We start from the raw sequence: 9576 nt of genomic DNA, 5'->3' as shown, positions 1-9576 counted from the left end.
AGGTTGACCCGGTTACACAAGTTAGGGTTGACAGGCATCAACAAGAGAAACGGTCAAGAGTTGTGTTCAGCAATTGTGCGTCTCAGCAGCCTGGAGTCATTGTCGCTGCACTCAGCCGGAGAGACAGGTTTATCAGGCTGCTTGGATGGCCTGTCCTCACCTCCAGAAAACCTGCAGGGCCTCAAGTTGATAGGCAACCTAGTTAAACTTCCGGAGTGGATCCAGGGGCTCAGAAATCTCGTGAAGCTGAAGCTAGAGGGGTCGAGGATATCGGAGGTTGATGCGACCATACAAGTCCTTGGGAAGCTACCAAACCTGGCCATCCTACGTCTATTGGGTGACTTGTTCGTTGGTGAAGAGGTCCGTTTCAGTTTCCGTCGGGAGGCATTCCCGAGCCTGAAGGTGCTGCAGCTAGATTGGATAGAAAACCTCAAGGCGGTGGGATTTGAAAGAGGAGCAGCCCCTAAGCTTGAGTTGCTGCAGTATTGTGGTTGGGACAGTCCCAGTGTTGGGTTGTTCTGTGGGTTAGCATATCTCCCAAGTCTCAAGGAATTTATGCTGCATGAGTCGGACTGGAAGAATACCAAGTTCGTGGAGGATCTGCAAGGCCAGCTGGCAGAGAATGAAAACAAGCCCGTTTTGAAGAGTTGGTAGTAGCTAGCTGTATTCAACTCCCTTTTCGTCTATCTTAATATTCATGTATGTATGTATGTATTATTAGGTCCCTCCATCCCTTTTATGTATGTAGTGGTATTTCCTTGGATTGAGTTGATACTCACTTTGTGGTACGATAGCAAATGGCATCCGTCCTTTTGTTCGTCGGTCATGTCCCTTTGATTTCTATGTCTGCTCGTGTGAGCGCAGTTGAACCAATTGTAATTTATCGTCTGATGTTTTAGGAAACAGAGCAGGCGCTGAAAAGCTGTCTCCCATTGCTATGTCGATCGGTTGCACTGCTGGTGGTGTTTGGGATATGCATGCTGGGAGCAGCAACTAGTGAGAGAATTGGAGACAATCATGTGTCTGCTTTCAGGTTGGCCGCTCATTGATTGATCGAGATAGAAGGTTCGTCAGCTTGACAAGTTGTAGGTACGTCATAGGCAGGCAGGCTACGAGAAGACGGCAGCAGCATCAGCAGGTCAGGACAGGACAGGACACCGGGAGGAGGTGTGGAAGGAAGATGAGGGATACAGAGGCCGCCAAAATCCTTAGGCCGGAATCGGAACACGTACGTCGGTCTACCTCTGAAACCACAGACTAATTAATCTGAAACTGTGCAATCGTCCACTGACATCCAAACAACCTTGTTGGCGGCGATGGCTGATCATAGTCTGTTTGACACAAGTGGTGGCTGATCTGACTATCTATACAGGCAGTCAGGCACATACATGCATGAGTACAATTTCCAATTACAAGTATAATTAAAAATTCATTGTTTCGCAATTAATCGCAGCTTTTTGACATGTTCACAGTCCAAGTTTATAAATGCTGCTCGGTCAGCTGACACTTCCCTGAAAGATGCTTAATTTACCATCTGATGATTAAACATAGAAATCCTCATTTCTAAGATTCTGTTACTAACCGTGCGATAGAAACACAGGACACCGTGATAGAACTGAGTGAAGCTGAACCACACCGGCCGGCTGAGGCGCTCCACGGCGGCGACGGCCGCATTCGGCCCCATCACCCTCCAATCCGGAGGCATCCTCCCGGCACCGCCGCTTCGACCACCTCGGACTCCTCCGGCAGGCATCCACTGCGGGATCGATCTCCTCCTCCGCCGTGGCGACAACGCCGATGCGTTTCTCCATGGCGCGTGTGGACGGGCGGGCCGGAGGATGTGAAGTCGTTTCGACGGGCCGTTCAGTCGGAGCAGCCCCAGCCAGGGCTGACGGGCGGTGTTCCCTCCCCTCCCCGCTGCTCCGCGTCAGCAACTCCCCGAACTCCTGCAGATTGGTTGGTTGGGGGTAAGGTAACCGTCGCTAATTCCGTCCAATTAATTGCTAAACTCTAGTAATAGGAGTGTTTGCTTACAGCATTGTACAGCTAGATTATGTCGAATAGATAGATCATGTAATGGTTCAACCTCAACCAGATTCATGGTATGTTTTTGTTTTAACTGACAGATAAAACAAGCAGAGCGCAAATTTTATACACTCTGATTTTTTTGGTGTCTTGGACCCTCCGTTGATCAGAGATCACCAGAATTTTGAGACATATACCTTTCTTGCATACTCCTACATAGGGAGGGATAAGTGCTAGGCAATGCATTTCATTTATTCGCGCAGTTCAGAATCTCCAACGTCATGTCTCTGTCTGTGTTGCTTTCCTCCATTCCGTCACAAATCAGGCAGCAAGGAACGAATCGATCTTTTCCTCGCCCAAGGAAGGAGAGGCAATGCAGCATCACGCGTGTGCTGCGGCAGCCAGAAAAAGAAGCTTCTTTTCCTGCTCTGCTCTGCACGCCTGTCTACGCTTTGCTTTGGAGGATGGACGATGGAGGCTGCGGCAAGTAAAGAATATGTTCTTCCCCTGTGTCTTTGCTCCATGGCCCAATTATATTTCCCTCTGTCTGCTTCTATACCCTCGCTGGTATCTGACGCAGCGAACCTGGCGACTACACCCAATTCGTGCTGGTAATTTCATTTCATTTCTGTTTTTCTTGTCTGCTTTGGTGAATCTCTGAATCATGTGCGTTCAATCTTTATTTAGCACTTGGACACTTGCTAGTTAAATTATAATAAACTCTAAATTCTTCTTCTTGTTTGCACGCAATGCAGATCTTTCAACTGGGAGAGCACTGCTGCTGTTGAGGTTGATCGGTCTTGATCGCCCGTGGACAAGACCAGGTTTCTTTTGTTTCCACTTTTGTCCTTCATTATTAGCTACAGCCAGGCCGTTGCTAACACCCAGCATTGCTTAACCGCAGAAAGACCCCGCCCGCAAATGGAGGCGACGGCACTAAGTGTTGGAAAGTCCGTCCTCAGCGGGGCGCTCAGCTATGCCAAATCTGCCGTGGCTGAGGAGGTGGCTCTGCAGCTTGGAGTACAGAGCGATCACATATTCATCACCGACGAGCTCGAGATGATGCGGTCATTCCTCATGGCTGCGCATGACGAGGGAGATGACAATATGGTGGTCAGGACTTGGGTGAAACAGGTCCGTGACGTCTCCTACACTGTGGAAGACTGTCTCCTTGATTTTTCTGTTCGTCTTGAGAAGCAGTCTTGGTGGCGCATCCCTTGCACGCTGCTAGACCGGCACCGTGTGGCGAAGCAGATGAAGGAGCTCAGAATCAAGGTGGAGGATGTCAGCCAGAGGAACCAACGGTACCACCTCATCAAGGGCTCTAGCTCCAAGCCTACCTCTGCTGTTGGGCAGCCTACCATCTCAAGTGCGACAATGTCTGCCGCCGATGATGCAAGGCTACTGCGGCAAAAAGCAAAAATGGATCTCATCAAGTTGTCAATTGCAAGGATGATGCACTTCGAGTGATAGCGTTGTGGGGCACAAGTAGCAGTGATCTGGGGGAGATATCCATCATCAAGAGTGCCTATGAAGATCTCATCATACACAAGAATTTTGATTGTTGCGTTTGGTCACATTAACACACTACAAGGATCCAGGTCTATTGCAACAAAATCGTTTGTGGCAATACATGTTGTTTCGTGGCGATAAGTACCTATTGCCACAAAACGACATTCGTTGGCACCCGTTGCGACTGGACGCATGGTAATAGGTTATTACCACGAAAAAGCAATTGTTGCAATAAAGCGTGCTATTGCAACATCCATGTGGGAAGTTGCCACATGTTTTCCCATGGCAACACTCACCTGATGCCACAACTTGATTTGTGGAGATAACTTTAATGCAACATGTAACGAATCGTGGCGACTGATATCTCGTAGCGATAGATATTTGTGGCAACAACCTATGCCAACGACGGCCGTTTCGTGGCGCATTACTCTTCCGTGGCAATAGTCAATTGTGGCAATAAACTATGGCAACAATCCTTATTTTCATGGCATTAGGCATGTTGCCACGACCCACTACACTTGTGGCAATAAACTATGGCAACAATCATTGTTTTCATGGCATTAGGCATGTTGCCACAACCCACTGCACTTGTGGCATTAACTTATGGCAACAAATAATCCAGTCGTCATAACAGGATATTGCAACATACTTGTTTTTGTGGTGATAAATAGGTATCACAACACGTAAAATCTTTGCAGCACGTAAAATCTTTGTAGCGAGAAATTATTGTGACAATTTAAACTTTCTGCGGCAATACTTTATTTCAACAAAACTTACTATGGTGGCACCAAACAGTTATCACATCGTGAAAAAAAATTGCAATGCACGGGCATATTTGCCAATACAAATAAATTTACACAACCCAAATATTTTCCATCAACAAGACACATAATTCAGCCAAGCCCACGAATTTCCATTAAATTGTTTCATTCAATTACAACAACCATCAGAGGTACATCACTCAAGCCACATTGCCATCATTTACAACAAAAAATAATCCAAAACTCATAGATTACACACATAATAGTCATTACCAAATTACAAATGATCGCTTCAAATGCAGCACCATGGGTTGCATGAGATTTGTCCTTGAGATGGAGGAGGTAGAAGTCGATGATGCCATTCTCGCTCTTGTAAAGGCAGCAAATAATCCCGAGCAGCTGTTAAAATAGTACACCAATGAGTTTCTAGCTGGTATACAATAAGGAAATGGGAAATGATCATTATATGTACAGTACAGTACATATTATGGAGGAAAGGAAACAATTGTGCCTCAAGAATGTGCATCACACTTCTCACTGAAACAATTGTTGGAAGGCCTATTTTTGTATTTTTGAAACAAGTAAAAAGAGTTTACAATTGTCAAAAGGCCTATTTTATATTCAAAGATATATAATTCTAATGCAATATCTATTTTCTATTTGATGTTATGTACATAAATGCAAGAAAACACTGCAGAATCAAAGTAGTTCTTTCTTTTCAAATTCACAGACCTCACACAAGGTACATTCACAAATATGACTACACTTGACTCTCAACTAAATCAATTCATTATTACTTACCACTCCTAACAAACACTCACAATTTCCAGCATTTAGAGGCAATGTAAGTGACGTAGATCACTACGAACAGAGAGGCAATACAGATAAACTCAATATACATAAATGTTTAAAACTACCACAGAGAACTAGCAGTATAAACAATTTACTGTGGCAAAACACAACTCAAGTCTAGCATGGTAATTTCGGTTCTTATCCAGTTCTACAATTCTAGTTAAGCCGTACCTACAAGCCATGAAGAAGTAAAAAAAGCCAATAACCTGCAAGTTACCACAGTACGATGTGGAAATTCTAAGTAACACCCTAGGGCCGGCCCTGGGGCATGGCAAGGAGTGCGGCCGCCTAGGGCCCAGCCCAAGCAGGGGCCCATCGGTGTGCATGTTTCTAGTAGATAGATAAGCATATTAGGAAGAAGAAAAGATAGATAAGGTAAAAAACAAGCAAAGAGACAACCATTAAGCCAGTCACCTACTCCCGCTGCGTGACCATGCTAGGAATTAACTCTGAGGCGAAATTTTGGCCGAGAAATCTGCCAATCAGAACATGCTAATATCCTTGATTATCGCCCTCAATTAACGCCGGATCTATGCAGCGTGATATGTGTATCCATGCAGCCAAAAATCTCATTTAGTTAGGCAATTATGAGTCGCAGCATGCAATACTCCGCAAAATTAAAAAGCAGGCAATACTCCTTTAATTAGGCCCCATGCATCATGCAATACTCGGTTTAAGCTAAAAAAAGCATGAAATACTCCATTAATTAGGCACCATGCAACCAATGATTTTTCTCACTGTATGAATCTCGTCGTCGGTTCTTCCAATGGGTCGCAGCCACTACACACCTGCCACAACAGTACCGGCGATAGTCGTGGCAGTCAGGACCGGCCTAGGGGGGGAGCAGGATAGAAGACCAAGGACTTACCGGAGCCAGAGACGAAGTTGAAGTGGACATCGTCGTCGTGGCTGCGGTCACCAGTCACCACACGCGGTGTCGTTGTTGTCCTCCTTGAGGAGACGCGCGTCATGGATGGGGAAGACAGGCGCGAGGTCGATGCCGACGATGAGTACGCTAACCGTGGGGCGGCTGATGGCCGCCTAGACCCAGCCCCCCGGCGCGTCGTCGGGAGGAGGCTGAAGCGAGACGGCCGGGGATATTGCGGACGGCCGCCGACGCCACCATGAGGAACCGCCGCCACCGATCCGGCAGCAAGATTGCTGGTTCTGGCCGTGGACGAAAAAGATGGATGGAGTAGAGGGTCGCGCGCTGGAGTTGGGGTGGTGTGGTGGTCGGGGTCGGAGAGGTGGTAGCACCCGGCGTTGCTGCCGCGGTGGATCCGGCAGGTAGATCGTCAGATCTAGCCGTGCACGGAACCCCCGGACGGTGTGGGCCGGTCTGGACGTCGCACCGGTGGTGCTTGCCACGGTACTACCTCCGAGCGACTCGACTGGACAGGGAAGTCGACGATTGGAGAACGGGACGAGACGAAGGAAGGCACGGGGAGGAGGAGATGGGTGAAAGAGAAGCCGGCGGCTGCGGGTGGTAGGGGAGAAAGAAGAGAGGGATAGAGAATTAGGAATTGTGTGCCACCCGTTGGATCTTGGAAAATCGGACGATTGGGAGCACGATCCGTGGGCGAGCTGATTTGACCAATCAGAATGCATGGTTTGCCTCACGCAGGATCGCTCCCTAGCTGAGAGTCATAATGGGTTTTCCAGAAAATTTATTAAGTCACCTTTGTGAAATAATAATAATAATAATAATAATAATAACATGCAAAATCCAGTCAAAAAAGATATGACTTGCAAAAAAAATATATCTTACATAACCCAATACAGTTTTACATGTGATATATTAAGTATATGTTTTTAGGTGTTTCAACAATTTTCTAAATTATATACTAACATTTTCTATAGTTTAAATAAGTTTCTGTGTGTTTATTGAAACTGATTCCAATTTGAACTACATGCGTCTCAAAGAAGTTTTATAACTTTCACAAAAATGCATATTTAAGTGCATATGTTTAATTTTAGATCATATCCTAAAATGGATGAAAATTACAAATGATCGTGACGAAGAATTCAAACTTGCATTTGCAACCTATAGGGGGGGGGGGGTGTCAATATACCTACAAGTGGACAATAATTATGTAAATTCGCATCAAGTCATATTATGGGTGCATGAGTTTGACATAAATTTTCAGAATATTTCATGGAAGTTGGACATTGTTCACGAATGGATTCATCTCCCATGGTGTTTTATATAGCTTCCAGCGGCCTATGATGATTCATCTCCCACGATGTTACACCTCCTAATTTGGCATGTATATTGAAACTAATTTAATTGGAACTGCATGTATCTTAAATAAGTCTCCATAAAGTATATTGAAGGATGGTCTGAGGAGCCGATGGGGGTCGGGACGCCGGAGTGGTTGCTCGGCAGCCGAAGTTGCCGGCTGACATGAGTGGCCCTCATCCAATTTGGCGGTGTCCGCTTCTTTCGGGTGCATATGCTGGTAGGAGGCCGACGGTGCGGGCTTGTCGTCGTGGCAGGAGCTTGACTTCGTCCTCTTGCCCAGGATTTGCTGCTCCTGGGGCGGCTTCTCTGGGTTCCCTCTGCTCAAGCCAAAGGTGGGTGTCATGTGGTTGGTTAGGGAGACGGCCTCACGTTTTGGCGTCGGTAGAGGTCAGTGGTTGTGGTGGGTGGGACTTCCTGATGCCGGCAGGCGCATCAGCGCCTCAAACCGTGGACTTGGCGTCGTCTGAGCTGATACTCTGCGACGGCCGTCAGCAGTCACTGGGTTATGTCCCCCTTGGTACACCAGGATTGGGGTGGGGCTGTAGGTGTGGGCGCCCCTACCGTGGTCGTGTCGGCCCTGGAGGTGGTCCGCATGGTTGGCCTTCTGGCGGGCACGATGGCAGCAGTGGTGGTTGTATCTCTTGGCTGTGTGTGGGCGGCAAGAGCTATGTCAGCGGGTGATTCGGGCGTGCTCTATCTCTGGCAGTGGCGACGCCCCGATCTGAACCTGGGGATCTGATCTCGTCGATCTTACCCTCAAAGAATAGTGGTAAGCATATACTACCTTTGAATTTTTTGTATTGATCTTTGTGCCACACCAAAATTTGGTCACACCATTATACTCCCTCCATCCCAAAATTCCTGTCTTAGATTGGTCTAGATATGGATGTACCTAATACTAAAACGTGACTTGATACATCTGTATTTAGACAAATCTAAAACAACAATTTGGGGACGGATGGAGTATATATTTAACTTCTCGTAAATTTAACAATTGCTAAATGTGTATGAAGATGTCCTATATTTTTAACACTACTATACATAGAACATGTATGCTTTCGCTCTCTACCACTTATTATTGGCCGGTTACCCATGTTTCCACATGCATACATTATTTTTCAAAATATGCATGACCAACCGCCATTTTCAATGAGTAGTTAGTTATTCTGATCAATCTCAGCCCATGACCCATCCATGCGTGCGCATGTGTCTTTGAACTTATGAAGTCAGTCGGTACGTAATGCACTCGTGTGGTTTAATTATTTTGGATTTGTTTTGAAGATTTTTGTTTCACTCGTGCGGTTTAGCAATTTTGGATTTTTTTAAATTTTAATATAATCTAGTATTTTTTTTTAAATATATTTTTCGCATAGATTTAGAACTTTTCCTGTATTAATATCTTTGTATTTTTAGAAAACACTATGTACATGTCATGTACAATTTTGGGAATATACTTAAGTGTGTGACTTCTGAATGAGAAAAATAGTTCACATACCTAGATTTACGAAAAATACACCGAAGTAGTGTACATAGATTTATAGTGAAGAGAACATCGTCCATCTGTGATGTATGTTGTGTTCAAAAATAATAAATCTGTGATGTACATATATTCTTTTTTTAGTGGAATATTGTACATATATGTGCACCTAGCTGTGTTACGCATTTGCATGTGTGTCTACCTTCATCACTACGTTTCCATTAAAACAAATCTTTAACTTGTTAGCTGATTTTAATTTGCACGTTTCCTTTGTTTTAGGGAGCTGCACGTTTTCTTCCTCCCTTTTTGACATCAAATATTCCCTTCCAAGTGTAATACTAACGGATTCTTGGGGTGGATTGAATCTGACATTTAAACTCAAGATTAAATCCAAGCGTGATACATATGGACTATTGGAGAGTTTTCTTTTCTCGTTTATAATTCTATAAGGCTTCGATTTGACGGACAATCAGCCAGATCGTGGATTCATTCCCCTTTTATCATTGGACTGTCTTTTTTTTCATTTTCTTGTTGAAGTTTTTATCATAGGCTTTCCTTCTTAATTTGTTTGAACGGATGGAGCCTTTCCTTTTTTTCTGACGTGAGATTTTCCTTCTTTTTACGTGACGCTTTCCTTCTTAATTTGTGTGAACGCATGGAGCCTTTCCTTTTTTTCTGACGTGAGACTTACCTTCTTATAACGTGAG

General features: G+C 45.2%; 1 pseudogene; it reads left to right on the top strand.

Moving 5' to 3' along the window:
- The first annotated feature begins 2801 nt into the window (after nucleotides 1-2801).
- Nucleotides 2802-9576, top strand: part of LOC119280300 — a 26169-nt pseudogene continuing 19394 nt past the window's right edge.

This window comes from Triticum dicoccoides, chromosome 3B (assembly GCF_002162155.2).
Source record: "Triticum dicoccoides isolate Atlit2015 ecotype Zavitan chromosome 3B, WEW_v2.0, whole genome shotgun sequence".
NCBI lineage: Eukaryota > Viridiplantae > Streptophyta > Magnoliopsida > Poales > Poaceae > Triticum > Triticum dicoccoides.
This window is presented reverse-complemented; position numbering and strand designations above follow the sequence as displayed.